Genomic DNA, 15,384 nt, shown 5'->3' with positions numbered 1-15,384 from the left:
GCATATATTTCACCACTTTTTCTACTGTTATTGTTAAGGCTCATTAGACAACTCATAATTTGGTTACTGTGTATTGGAAACAAAATTACTTTCATCACCTTAATGTCTCCAGGACTCAACATTTTTCAAATACACGCAGGAAATTAGACTAGATCACCTCCCAAAACACATCTGGGTCTTAGAACATAGATTTTAACATTCTATTTTGTACTTTCTGCTGTGTAGTAGGACCTGCATACAGTAAACAGGCAAAAAAGAGGTGGGAGAGGAGACATGGATATTGTATTTTTTTCTATCACATGCTTTCAAAACCATGTAAGTACATATTCCCAACCATCATTACTCAAAATGGATTTTATTCTTTTCCTAGAAAACCCTATATTTCTGTGACATTTTTGTCAAATTAAATTATAAATTATAATCACATATCCATTTTTCAGGCTATATAGAACTTAGAATAGCAGTTAGAACACCTGTAAGCTCACCAAAGTAATGAAATTCAGCTCAAACAAAGACATCTAAAAGTTTTTCTTTTTAGCTTCAACAGTCTTACTTTGGAAAAGAATTGAATTTTATTTATATTTTTGGAATACAGGAAATGATGTCTATTCTTGCAAATCACTAAGTATACAGAAAACTCTTGTTGTAGACCTACATTTTCCCTTCTTTAATTCAATAATACTTATTCAAATATGTATTGTATATGAAGCATTATATTTCTATAAAGAAGATACAGAAATATAGTAGATAATTTCATCCTCAAGGACTTTCTAGTCTTGTTTACAAGATTAAAACTTTCTTCTTTTTTCTCACAGTTAGCAACTGATTCAAAACTCCTAAAACTCATTTCTACAATTTCTCAGCAACTCTTCTGCTCTTCCTGTGTGAGCTGTGACTGAATCTATCCTGGATGAAGGCCTTGACCTAACTGGCTTCTCTGCTTGCCTCTCTTCCCATATGTGGCTATTCTCAGCACAGCCCCAGAGTGATCATGTGCAAGTAAGTTATGTTGATTTTCTACTTAAAATCCCTAGTCCATGCAACTCAAAGTGAGAGAAGCCTGTATAATGCTATCAAGGCTGGTTGGTGCTACTCTCCTTCTTACTCGCTCTGATCCAGCTACAGTGCCCTCGTGGATTCTTGGAACACTCTAGGTGTGCTACCACCTCAGGGCATTGCACTGGAAGCAGCCTTACCACTGCTTTTTTCCTCAGTTATTGCTCCCTTCCTGTCTTCAAAGTCTTGACTCAACTGGTTCCCTCTTGGTGAGGCTTACTCTTATCTTGTGCAAAATGATATATTCTATATTCCTCTTCCTCCTTACACTGAGTCCTTTGCACTGAGAGTTTTTTTTTTTCTCTTTCTAACATACTGGTCAGTTTGCCTATTGACTATTTTTATTGTCTGTCTCCCTGTATAAGAATTCAAGTTCTATTATGTCAGGGATTTTTACTCTGCAGTTCACTGCAATAACCCCAATGCACAGAGCAGGATCTGACATATAGAAGGCCTCCAGTAATTATCTGGAGGATTTATGGAATGAATGAGTCCATGAGCATGATTCTATGTCAAACATTGAGTAGATTGGAAAACCCAATCGACAACCCCGAAGTGAGCTGAATTAGTTTCCACAGTGGATGGAAATGATCTACCCTTCAAACCTGTTTTCTATGTGTCATAAAGAGAAAGAATAATTTTTTTCCCACATAACAGAGGAATGCTTTGAGAACTAATTAAATGGTAACATGGAGAAAGCATTTTGATTTTCTGAGAGAAAGCACTTTGTTAATTTGAGGTTTCTATTGTATGAAGGAATTCTAAGTGACACAGGGGCAAGTACAAAGACAAGAACAATGTTAAAGGGATTATGCTGTTCACAATGCTACACTGACATTTTACAGGATAATTGATTTAAGCATGATATAAGCAGGGTGGAAAAAGAAAATGGTTTGAGAAATCCTACCCCAAATGACAGGTTTTCAAGAAATACCTTCTTCTTTGTAATGACTCTCAATTATTTAGAATATAATACCTTCTTTAATGAATCGTTCTCCACTTTTACCATCCTTTTGTCCATTTTGTGGCCGTTTTCCTGCTAATTAGAACTTCCAGGCCAATGTGAGAGGACCAGCAAAGATAAAGAAGTAGAAACTAAGAATTGTACTTATCATGAACTTATTTTGTGTTCCTTCCTGGAAATGTTTAAACTTGATCTAGAATACTTTTACAGTTATCCAGTTTTTAGAAGTTACACTTTTTTCAGTTAATTGAGCAGTATTGTGAGTGAGCCAGTGTGCAAGCCAAGGAGCACAGAAAGTGATGAGATTTTGTTCCTGCCCCTTCTACAGATTGGCATGCTAGATAAGGTGTCAAAACATCTGAGTTTTCACCCTGACTCCCCTGCTTAAAATCAAGGCTACATTAGGCAAGCAGCTTGATCACTCTAAGCCTCAGCTTCTTTAACTGTGGACAAAATTTCTACCATGATTTGTTTAGCTCTGCTGCAAAAATCTTGCTACTCCAGAATGTGGTCACAGCCCAGGGGGCTGAATTGGAATGATACCATCAGATTAGAGATAGTGTCCCAGCAGAAGAATTAAATGTTTAGAATAAGCCATCCCTGGGGCTCTCACCAGCAGACTCTTTTTAAAGATTTAGTTATTCATTTGAAAGAGCTAGAGAGAGAGGGAGAGAATCTTCCATGTGTTGATTCACTCCTCTGATGGCTGCAATGGCCAGGGCTGATGCAGCAGGAAGCCAAGAGCCAGGAGCTTCATCTGGGTCTCCCATGTGGGTGGGTGGCATGGGCCCCAAGCACTTGGGTCATCCTCCACTGCTTTTCCTAGTCAATTAGCAGGGAGCTGGGTCAGAAATGGAGCAGCCATGACAGGAACTTCCATCCATGTGGGATGCAGGCATCACAGGCAGAGGCTTGATGCCATACAGAGTTTTAAATTAGATCAGGAATATCTTCCAGATGGACAAAAACAAGGAAAACACAGCAGTATTTCAGATGGGTTGGACAACATGTGCCTAGTTACAGAAGCATGAATAAAGCTGGAGGTTTGGTGGACAGCAACAGCTGATGTCACTGGTTTCAAAAAGAGGGAGTGGCTATCATTGGAAAGGAAGCTGGTCTATAAATTGGTGCCGTATCGCAAAGAACCTACAGTCCGGACTTGGAAGCTTAGATTTTAGCCAATTAAGAAGTGGATGTGTTCTGAACACTTTAAAAGGAAAATGATGGACACTAGCCCAATAAGGGTCCACCAAGCATGTGTCATGCCAGACCAGCTAAATTTTTCTCATTCAGTATGATCTCTAGACTGGCAAGAGAGTAGCATACTAAAGCAATAGATATTATTCATCAAGGCATTTCACAGGTTATTTTGTGTTAGTTTTGTAATCATGGTAGTAATATAGGAGCTAGGAAAACAATTCTCTGGACTTTTTTTAAAAAAAGATTTATTTATTTATTTATTTATTTGAAAGTTAGAGTTAGAGAAAGAGAATGAGCACTGATTAATTGACCAGAACACCCCAGAAAGGAAGACTTCATGGGGAAAATTAACTGTCAGAATTTCTCTGTTGTAATTGGTCTGGGCAAAGAGACTCAAGCAAAAGAACAAATTGCCCACTTGTGAGTATCAAATTTATGAATGGAACAAAGCTATGAGGAACAGACAATGCACTGTATAATGGCACAGGCCCCAAGGGGATCTGGGCAGGCTGAATGGATGGGCTGAACCAAAGGAATGAAATATAATAAAGATAAATGTTAAATCAAGCCTTATACTTAGATCTGTGCAATCATGTGAATGTCTGTGTCTTCCTAGAATTCATACATTGAAATCCTAACCCCCTTAAAGTGATAATATTAAAACATGAGGCCTTTGGAACATGAATGGGATTGGTGCCCTTATAAAAGAAGCCTAAGAGAGCTTGTTTGTCCCTTCTGCCATGTGAGGTCACAGTGAGAACACAGTGGACTATGAGGAAGCAGGCCCTTATGGGACACCAACATATCAAGTCTATTGGTACATTGATTCTGAACTTCTTAGTTTCTACAACTGGGAGAAATAACTTGTGTTATTTATAAGCCACCTAGTTTGTGATTTTTTATTATAGCTATGAGAATAAAGACAGTGGGAGAGGGCTGGATTAGCACTAAGCACAGTATGGACAAGGTAGATTATATCATCTCAAATGAAGAAAACATTTGATTTTTGCTGTTTTTTTCTCATAGTTGAAAGCAAACACAATATTGTTCAAAAAGAGGGTATGTCTGCCTACCCCCAAAAGATAATGTACTTCCAAATTGCATTATTAGAAATTTAATAGGGAAGATCCAGCGCTGTGGTATCATGGATTAAGCCACCACCTGCAGTGCTGGCATCCCAGACGGGCTCCTGTTCAAGTCTTGGCTGCTGCTGTTCCACTTCTTTTTTTTTTTTAAGGGAAAGGATTTATTGAGGGGAAACCTGACTGATCAGAGGGAAGGGGCAAAGAAGGAAAAAGAAGGAGGAGGAGAGCATAAGAGAAAGAGAAAGAGAGAGAGAGAGGGGGAGAGAGAGCCAAGTGTTCAGAAACAGGTCCTTTTAAAACTTTTCCCAGGGGGTGGGCAGGGAAATAGGAGCAGTGACTCCCATTAGGATGGGGGTGGAGCTGACACCTGTGGTTGGACCATGGGGTCGCCTGGCTTCCAGCCAGCCATGGTGGTGGTATCCAGGGTGTAGATCATGCCATAGATTAGATTAGCTGCTCCACTTCTGATTCAGCTCTCTGCTATGGCCTGGCAAAGCAGCAGAGGATGGCCCGAGTGCTTGCTTGGGCCCCTGTACCCATGTGGGAGACCTGGAAAAAGCCCTGGCTTCTTGTTTTGGATCGGCTCAGTTACAGCCATTGTGGTCATTGGGTGTGAACCAGAAGATGGAAGACCTTTCTCTCTGTCTCTTCCTCTCTGTATCTGTAACACTACCTCTCAAATAAATAAAATAACTTTTAAATTTATTTTTGTTTATTTATTTGAGAGGTAGAGTTACAGACAGAGAGAAGCAACAGAAGATGACAGAGAGAAGGAGAGACAGGGAGAAAGGTCTTCCATCTTCTGGTTCACACCCCAGTCACCACAATGGCTGTAACTGAGCTGATCCAAAGTGAGGAGCCAGGAGCTTTTTCCGGTTCTCCCACTTGGGTACAGGGGCCCAAGGACTTGGGCCATCTTCCACTGTTTTCCCAGGTCAGACGCAGAGAGCTGGATCAGAAGAAGAGCAGCCGAGACATGAACCGGCATCCGATGCTGGTGCTGCAGGTGGAGGTTTAACTTACTATGCCACAGCGCCGGCTCCAGTAAATAAATCTTAAAAAAAAAGAAATATAGTAGGGAAGAAGTATAGGTTAACAGAATGGAAGTATTAGAAACTGGGTCTGTCACCACACTGCTTTGTGTAGAGATATCTAGAATATTCTGGATGCCACATGCCACAGTCATAACCTTCCAGAGTCAGCCCTTCATTTATCCTCCACCTCCACCTCGGTGATAGAGGATCCTTCAGCACAAGCATTTTGTCCTATCTTCACTAATTAGTGTACCCTTATCTTACACTCAGTGCCTTTAACTGTGCCAGGTTACAGTAGGAGCACAATAGGTATTTATTGAAGGAGTAACTCAGAGATTTGGACAAAAACAACAAGGATGGTGAAGTTGCTCAAAGCCATGCAAAACTGGAAGAAATAGAGACACTTTGTGAAAGTAAAGGTTTGGGTGATTTGCAATAATTACTTCAAAACATTAAAGGACACCTAGGTGGAAAAAAAATCAAACATTGTATTTCAAGCCCAAGAGGACAAATTTAAATTTGATGGGTAGAAGTTCTAGGCAGAGAGATTTCAGTTCAATAAAAGGTAGTACTATTTAGCAATTAGAAGTATCCAACTTGGTGTTAATGAGTAGATGAGCTGCACATCCCTAAAGAAGTCTGAGGACTCAATGACCCTGGTCTCCAAGATGGTGCTGGGCTGCTGTTATACACAGGTGACCACAAAAGTTACTTCCAACTCTCAGGTTTTCTGATTACAAAAAGAGAAAATGTAAGAGGAAGTGATTCAAAATCTGCGCTGTGCTGTTTTCCTAAAAGGACTTAAAATGATTTTCATAGTTTCTCTCTGCACTAAGTTTTTCTCATGGCACTTCAATGATTTTCATAGTTTCTCTCTGCACTAAGTTTTTCTCATGGCACTTCAAATCAACTACTCTGCAGCTTTTAATCTACTTAACACATGACAGTGTTTCCCAATTCTCCTTAAAGACTAGACTCATAGCAAGAACTTTTTCATACTTATCATGAGTAATTCCAGGAATAATTTTTCAGTGGTGTTTACCTTGAACTAACAGAGTTTTTAAACAGGATTTTTTTTTCAGGGTTCTCAGAGTAGCCAGGTACCTTCTGGGACCCAGCCCCACATCAACACGAAACCAAGTCCTTAAAACTATCTCTTTCAATCCTTTTGAGCCACTAAACTCATGTCACTGAGCTCCTACAAATGTCAGAGCTCTTAAACACAACACTTGTCTATTCTTTGATTGACAAAAAAAGTTTTTGCTTTAGTGTTTTTCTTTCCACTGCCTAGAATGCTGTATGTTACGAAAGAGCTGAAAAAAGTTGAGTGATAAGTAGAAGTGCTGTTATGACTAATGAACCATCCTTACCCTTGGTGAGGAATATGACATTCCTTCAAACTAATCCTGGCTCATGGTTGCCTCTCCCTCCTGGGACAAATATATATGAGTTGTTGCAGATGGGGGCAGTCCAGTTCCCCATCCCAAAGATGCATGAGAGGGATTCCTAAACTTAGCTCTCAAAATTCTGCTGTAGCCAAAAGCAGAACATCATGCCAGGAAATAAGATTGAAGTCTCCCCATTGAGCCTTTGTAGGTAGAAAGAGGCTTGGGAAGCTGCCTATAATACCTCTTGCTGATTCTAAATCTTCTACTGCACAAATAACAGTAATTTTTTTTCTGAATCACAGTCAGTCTTTTATTCATTAAGCACCTACATTGGGCTGATAAGTTTCCGAATGCTCAGAATCCAAGTAGAAGGAGCATCATCCAGACCCAAAATAGGAATACGAGCAAGCTATTGAAGTACCCTGAGTACTTTGGAGAACAAGTGCACCCTCTTTCTGGCTCACTCTGTGCCTGCACAAGGTATAAATCTTGAGATTTTTTTTTTACTTCTCTCCTCTGACCATTGGTGATCTCAGCCACTTCCACGACTTCAAATACCATTAATACACTGATAATACTCTGTGTCTCCCTTGAGCACCAGACTTCCATTTCTAACTGCTTACTGTGCATCTTCTCTGTAACATTCAATACACATTTAAACAGGTTCAAAACAGAATAATATGAGTTTCCCTTCATACATTCCTTCAAAGTATCTCTTTTTCCAGAGTTACCCATGTAGGCAGGGCATTCTATACCAAGTGATACAATCTAGGTAGATATCATTCAAGTAAACCATAATCCCTCCCTTTTCCTTACTCTTTTAGAAAAATCCATTAACAAATCTTGTTAATAGATAAAATGAATGTCATATAGAGATAATTCAATTCTTCTACCCCCTCTGCCTTCTCCTAGCCCAAGCCACTATCATCTCTTATCTCAACTACATAAGTGACCTTCTAATTTGGTCTTCCTGCTTCCATTCTTAACCACTTAATGTACTCTCCAGATGACAGATGCACTTAAATATATACTTAAATGATATACTTAAAATATGTAACTGATCATGATGCCATTCATCAACTTAAATCCTTCAATAACTTCTCAATGTCCTTAGAATAAAATCTAACTTCTTTCTGTGACCTATAAGACCACATGCATATGAAGGATCTTCAAAAAGTTCATGAAAAATGGGCATTATGAAAAATGTACGTGGATTGTAATTTTTTAAAGATTTTATTTATTTATTTATTTGAAAGGCAGAGTTACAGAGAGACACAGAGAGAGACAGAGACCTTCCATTCACTGGTTCACTCACCAAATGGCCACAATGACCAGGGATGGGCCAGGCTGAAACCAGAGTCTAGAACTCCATCCAGGACTCCCATATATTTTGTAGGGGTCCAAGGGTTTGAGCCTTCCTCTGCCACTTTCCCAGGCACATTGTCAAGGTGCTCGATAAGAAGTGGAGCAGCCAGGAATGAAGCCAGAGCCCAGATGAGATTCAGGCTTCACAGACAGAAGCAGTTAATCTGAAGAATGTAAGGTTAGCATCAGAAAAAAACTTTATCAGAAAAAATTTTGTATACCCTATAAATAAATGCATTGTTAAGCTTCAGAAAATGATATCCAAAAATATAGTGCATTGACAGGCTGCGTACTTTGAAGGGAAGGACACTGGAAGGCCTCAGAAGCAAAGTCGCTGTCTCATCTTTTCTTAACCTCCTCTCTTCTGCTCTCCTTTATCCTCCAAGGTAGGTCACAGAAATGAGAACCTCTCTTCCCCAAAGCAGCCATAAACCTAGAAATATTACAACATTCCCCGACCTTCTGTTAGGAGCTGGCGATAAAATCCTGTGCCCTAACTTTTCTGACAGTGGGTCATCAAACCTTCATTCCAGAAGAGATCTTGCCCGACACATGGGAGAAAGGACTTGCCACATGGAGAGGCCACGAATCTGAAGAATCTGAACAGTCAGGCCTTGCTAAGTTTATCCATCAGTCTATTATGTTATATGATACGGTTTTTTTTTGTTTTTTTTTGTTTTTGTTTTTTTTTGTCCAGTCACATTTCTGTGTGGCTATCTATTATTTACCCAGTCTAAACAGAAGAATGGACAACTTTCTCTGGGTCTTTGGATCTTCATTCTGAAAGCTCCTGTGTCGCATAAAACTTTGATTAAATAAATTTGTTATGCTTTTCTCTTGTTAACCTGTCTCTTGCTATAGAAATGTGGGCTGTGACCCCTGGTGAATAATAAAGACAGGTGCCACACTTGTCTGCCCCTATAACATTAAGAAAGAAAAATATATAATCTCAATAGATTGATACATTTAGGATAAGCAGGATATATAGTGATAATAGAAAATCCCAGAATCTTGGTGATTTAAAATAAGATGAACTTATTTCTTGTTCAACAAAAGTTCATGTTATAAATTATATGTAGAGTATATAAAATATGTCAGATTGAAAATAGAAAAATTATGAGCCATCTACTATTTCACAGACTTGAAATAACTGTGATTAACATGGAAAATGCATTGGACTAGAAATCAGGAGGCTTGAGTTCTCTAACTTTAGGCAGGTGATTTTGTCACCAGGGGAGCTCAGTTTTTCCATCTGAAGATGGTGGATGATTTCTGAGCTCCCTTCCAGTTCTGACAACTGTGATGGGTCTGTCCCAGCACCAGTAATGGAGCTGACATGATACAGTCATCAATATCCTGAGCTTATGTGGCTTTTCTTCTTCTAGTCAGACCTGAGCACGAGAAGTTTTGCAACTCCCCTCCACATTCTCTGGTTATGCTTATAGAGCAGCAGAAATCACATCCTCTTCTTTCATGAGCATTCTAGTCTCTGACCCATTTGTAAAGAGTGAAGTGACCCAGAAATGCTACCCACAAGGGATCCTTAGTAAAGCTGACTTAAAAGAGAAGCTTCTGTGCTGCTTAGCCTCCTCAAACAAAATATCCATTTCCAGTGAGCTTGTCTAAGAGCGTGAGAAATAGCCTGTGGCCTAGAGAGGGTGAAGGCATTGAAAATCATTATATATATATACATATATATATAAAAATAAAATTATATATATGTAAAAATAACTTGACATGAACCACAACTTAATGTATGACATGAACTATAAAACTCTAAGAAAAGACCGGCGCCGCTGCTCACTAGGCTAATCCTCCACCTAGCAGCGCCGGCACACCAGGTTTTAGTCCCGGTCAGGGTGCCGGATTCTGTCCCGGTTGCCCCTCTTCCAGGCCAGCTCTCTGCTGTGGCCAGGGAGTGCAGTGGAGGATGGCCCAAGTGCTTGGGCCCTGCACCCCATGGGAGACCAGGAGAAGTACCTGGCTCCTGGCTTCGGATCAGCGCGGTGTGCCGGCCACAGCGCGCCGGCCGTGGCGGCCATTGGAGGGTGAACCAACAGCAAAGGAAGACCTTTCTCTCTGTCTCTCTCTCTCTCTCACTGTCCACTCTGCCTATATATTTAAAAAAAAAAAAGAGTAAATCTTTGTGGCCATAGGTTAGGCAATAGTTTCTTTCTTTTTTTTTTTTTTTTTTTTTTTTTTTTTGACAGGCAGAGAAGACAGAGAGAGAGACAGGGAGAAAGGTCTTCCTTTGCCGTTGGATCACCCTCCAATGGCCACCGCGGCCGGCGCACCGCGCCTATCTGAAGGCAGGAGCCAGGTGCTTCTCCTGGTCTCCCATGCGGGTGCAGGGCCCAAGCACTTGGGCCATCCTCCACTGCACTCCCTGGCCACAGCAGAGAGCTGGCCTGGAAGAGGGGCAACCAGGACAGAATCTGCCGCCCCGACTGGGACTAGAACCCGGTGTGCCAGTGCCGCAAGGTGGAGGATTAGCCTAGTGAGCCACGGCGCTGGCTCAGCAATTGTTTCTTAGGTATGATACCAGGAACCTAAACCACAAAAGAAAAAAAGTGGATATATTAAGATATATTAAGATTCAAGGCCGGTGCCGTGGCTCACTTGCCTAATCCTCCACCTGCGGCGCCAGCACCCCGGGTTCTAGTCCGGTTGGGGCGCCAGATTCTGTCCCAGTTGCTCCTCTTCCAGTCCAGCTCTCTGCTGTGGCCCAGGAGTGCAGTGGATGATGGCCCGAGTACTTGGGCCCTGCACCCACATGGGAGACCAGGAGGAAGCACCTGGCTCCTGGCTTCGGATCAGCGCAGCGCGCCGGCCGTAGTAGCCATTTGTGGGGTGAACCAACGGAGAAGGAAGACCTTTCTCTCTGTCTCTCTCTCTCTGTCTAACTTGCCTGTCAAAAAATAAAAAAATAAATAAAATTTTAAAAAGATTCATGGAAATTAAAAATATTTGTACTTCAAATGATACCATTAAGAGTGAATGTATAATGCACAGAATGGAAGATTTCAATATTATGTATCTGATAAAGAACTAGTAAACAGAATATATAAACAATTCTTAAAACTCAATAAAAATATAACCCAATTAAAAAATAGGAAAAAGATTTTTGCCAAAGAATATATATCAAAGGTAAATAAGCACATGGAAAGATGCCCAAAATTACTAGTGCTTGGAAAGTGCAAACCAAATCACAATGAGGTACAATATCACATGTACTAGGATGCCCATAATTAAAGACAGATGATAAGTGGTGGAAATTAAGGAAGTAGGGAAATTGTTAAACATAGAATTATCAAATGACCCAGCAATTCTACACCTACATATCTAGCCAGAAGAAACAAAAGTGTAGTCAACACAAAAATTTCTTTACAAATGCTCATAAAAGCATTATTTTAATAGCCAAAAAACATAATTAGCACAAATATTTATCAACTGCTGAATAAACAAAATAGTGTGTGTATATAATAAGAAATTGTTTAGTAATAAAAATGAATAAAGTACTAATATACACCACAGCAAAGTTTAATGGATGAACCTTGGAAACAGGATGCAAAGAGAAAAAAACACAGTAACGAAAGGGCACCACATTGTATGATTCCATTTATACAAAAGGTCTAGAATAGGTAAATCCATAAAGATAGAAAGTAGATTAGTGGTTGCCAAGAGCTAGGAGAAAGAGGAATGGGGAATGACTGATATGGTACAAATTCTTTTAGGGTGATATATGTTCTAAAATTATTTTGTGGTGATTGCACACATGTCTAAGGAGAAGAAATTGCAAGAAATATTAACAAAAATATCTGGTCCAACAATTCAATTTCAAGAAATTTATCTTGCAGACAGAATTTGCCCATGTGCAAAATGATGTATGTATGAGATTATTCATTGCTCTTATCTTTGTAATAGCAAAGTGCTAGAAATAATCAAAATGTCCATCAATAGAGATCTGGTTAATTACCTTATGGATGGCCATAAAATGGAATATAGTATAGTTATTAAAATGAAAAAGCAGTGTTTGCATACTGATGTTAAAATATCTCCAAGATTTATTATGGCAAAATACAGAATATAAAGTTGAAAAGCCTGTACTAACTTAATAATCAGCATCATTAGTCATCAAATATTTAGTACTCCTAACATCCACTGAAGGCTGTACTTCTCTACCCCATTGACTTGATGGGGCCATGGAACTTGCATTAACTAGTACTGTGTAGATGAAAATGTGTCAGTAGCAAGGAAAAGACTTAGAAGCAGAACACATTTTTGCCAAGTCCTCTGGAGCTCCCACCATCTGTCCTAAGAAGATCATGCCCAAATAGCTGGGCTCCCTCAACTTGGCTGTCAGAAAGGCATGCAAGGCAGATCTGACTTGAACCCACTAAGTCTAACGGATACCTAGTGGAGCCAACAGAGCCATAGCCAATCCACAGATCCACGAGCAAAAGTTCCTTGGTATATGCCATTGCCATTTTGGAGTTGTTTATTGTCACAGTAAAATCTGCTACTGAAATGTGGAATAAAAATAATATACAAAATTTATTTTCCTTTTTTGCATATCCATAACATACATTTTCAAATCTACACAAGAATATAGTACAGGTAACCCCAGGGCAGGTGAATTGGAAAGTCTATTGACAAGCTAGCATGGAATATTCTCACAGTATAATGCCCATTTTTTAAAATCATAAACTATAAAAATAAGTTATTTATTAAAGAAATTACATAATAAAGTATCATGTTTAGGAATTCTCCCAAATAAAATAGGTGTTATCAATTTGAGTTACCAGTACCCTATGGCAGAATTATTCAAACAAGTAAGCATAAAGAACGGCCGGTACCGTGGCTCACTAGGCTAATCCTCCGCCTGTGATGCCAGCACCCCAGGTTCTAGTCCGGTTGGGGCGCTGGATTCTGTCTGGGTTACTCCTCTTCCAGTCCAGCTCTCTGCTGTGGCCCAGGAAGGCAGTGGAGGATGGCCCAAGTGCTTGGGCCCTGCACCCGCATGGGAGACCAGAAGGAAGTATCTGGCTCCTGGCTTCGGATCGGCGCAGTGCCAGCCACATCGGCCATTTGGGGGGTGAACCAATGGAGGGAAGACCTTTCTCTCTGTCTCTCTCTCTCACTGTCTAACTCTGCCTGTCAAAGAAAAAAAAAGAAATAAAGAAAAGAAAGCATAAAGAAGAAACAGCAGTTAGTAGACGTGGAGACCCCCATAGCCTCCTGAGGGCTCATATCACAGGTCCTATGCAATAAGGTAGAAAACTACAAGACAGCTCTTTATTATTCTCAACCTTTCCACCAATTATAAACCACCTGTGTATCTTTTGGTAAACTCTTTGATTTTGGGCCTAGTTTCTTCATCTGTTAAATGACTATGAGTTTTTGATGACTTCTAGGAATGTAATCATGCAGAATTTAAAAGATACTTAATCATAGTGACGTTAAACGATTGGAAGAAAACGACTATAAAATCAATTTTAAATATTGGACACAGAGCTGGAGTCAATCTACAAAATTTGTGAAATATTCTGTTGTCTAGTTCTCGGAAGATAATTACACTAACCTGCTTTTGCAGTATGAGACTGTTAAGGTATTTGTCTTGCAGCAGGAATGAGTTTGTCTCATTTTTTTCTCTTCATGTTTCCCAGAAACTAATTACCACATAATTGTCAACAAAACCAATGGAAATGATGTGTTTTATACACTATGTAAGAGCTAATAATGAGTTCTACATTTGTGAATTGCTTCTAAGCTACATTTAGCTTTAGATATTCTACAACCCAAAAATAAAAGGGTGAAATCCACAACAGCCATCAATCATGCTGTTTTTTCTTCAGTCTCCAATTACTCTCTCATTTACTTGTAGACTTCAAAGGTGGAAATTCTTTTTTCTCAAAGCAACAGTACTACAAACAGACATTAACATCAAGCCAAAAGAGGTTTCAGCCACTTAGAACCCTACTTTTTCCTGCTGAAGGAAACCAGGCATGAATGTTTGCACTTGTTAGATTAGTAGAAGGGGAATACAAGAAACACAAGGGACAAATAAATTCACTTCTCCCATATAGGGGAAGTGAGATTGGGAGTCATGCCTAGCAACAAATCACATCCACCCCCACCACTGTGGGTAATCACAAATACAAATTTTCATCACTGATGAGCAGAACTAGCTTTATATATATATATATATATATATATAATTGCAGAGATTTGAAGGGCTGTGGAGTACTAGAAATACTGTCATAGAGGTTTTTTTTTTTTCTTTACATTTCATACCATAAAATATCTTTATAAGATAAACACTCCAATGGGATGCTTGGTACTTCTCAAGAAACATTCTGGCCGGCGCCACGGCTCACTAGGCTAATCCTCCACCTTGCGGTGCGGGCACAACGAGTTCTAGTCCCGATCAGGGTGCCGGATTCTGTCCCGGTTGCCCCTCTTCCAGGCCAGCTCTCTGCTGTGGCCAGGGAGTGCAGTGGAGGATGGCCCAAGTACTTGGGTCCTGCACCCCATGGGAAACCAGGAGAAGCACCTGGCTCCTACCTTCAGATCAGCGCGGTGTGCCGGCCGCAGCGCGCCAGCTGCGGCAGCCATTGGAGGGTGAACCAACGGCAAAGGAAGACCTTTCTCTCTGTCTCTCTCTCTCTCTCACTGTCCACTCTGCCTGTCAAAAAAATAAATAAATAAATAAATAAATAAATAAATAAATAAAAGAAACATTCTAATGCCACTCTCCAAGTCCCAAAGGACTCAAGGAGACCAGGTCATGGGATTTACTGGATCTTGGATTAGCCTTACTAGATCTAGTTCTAAGCAATTTTACAAACTCAAATAATTATTACTGTTTCCAAAGGTATTCCATTATACAGACAAAAATATTGAAGATATCATAGATTCTGCAGTCTCATTCCACTCATTTAGTGTTATCACAATTTAAAATATAGTGGCATCTATTCCAGGCTTTATCCATTGCTTCTCATTTCATTCATGACAATTTTCTCTGGACTCAGAATCTGAGATCATTTTCCTTTCTTTGTAAGTCAACTACTTCAACATTCATGCTCAAGTTAACATATCTCTCCTTAGGAAAAGCAAAGGCTTTCTTGAGAAATCACGATTTGACATTTTTCACTTCAAATGACAGTAGTTTGAATTTCTGTTCCTGGGTAGGTTGAAGTGGCATGCAATAGAACTATAGTACTTAAGACAATGAGTAGAAAAAAAAATCCAAAGAAATTGTAAAGTATATCTTAAATAGCCTGACAGTTGCC

General features: G+C 39.9%; 1 long non-coding RNA gene across 1 annotated transcript in view; it reads left to right on the top strand.

Moving 5' to 3' along the window:
- The window catches only part of LOC103350924 (uncharacterized), a 49,771-nt gene that overhangs the window by 7,195 nt on the left and 27,192 nt on the right, over positions 1 to 15,384 (top strand). The window contains exon 4 of the long non-coding RNA XR_011381317.1: positions 816 to 999. This is a non-coding gene — a long non-coding RNA (uncharacterized lncRNA). The remainder of the gene's footprint in view (positions 1 to 815; positions 1,000 to 15,384) is intronic.

Source organism: Oryctolagus cuniculus, chromosome 13, assembly GCF_964237555.1.
Source record: "Oryctolagus cuniculus chromosome 13, mOryCun1.1, whole genome shotgun sequence".
In the NCBI taxonomy this organism is placed as follows: Eukaryota; Metazoa; Chordata; class Mammalia; order Lagomorpha; family Leporidae; genus Oryctolagus; species Oryctolagus cuniculus.
Note: the sequence above shows the minus strand (reverse complement) of the source record. Positions and strands in the feature narration are given on the sequence as shown.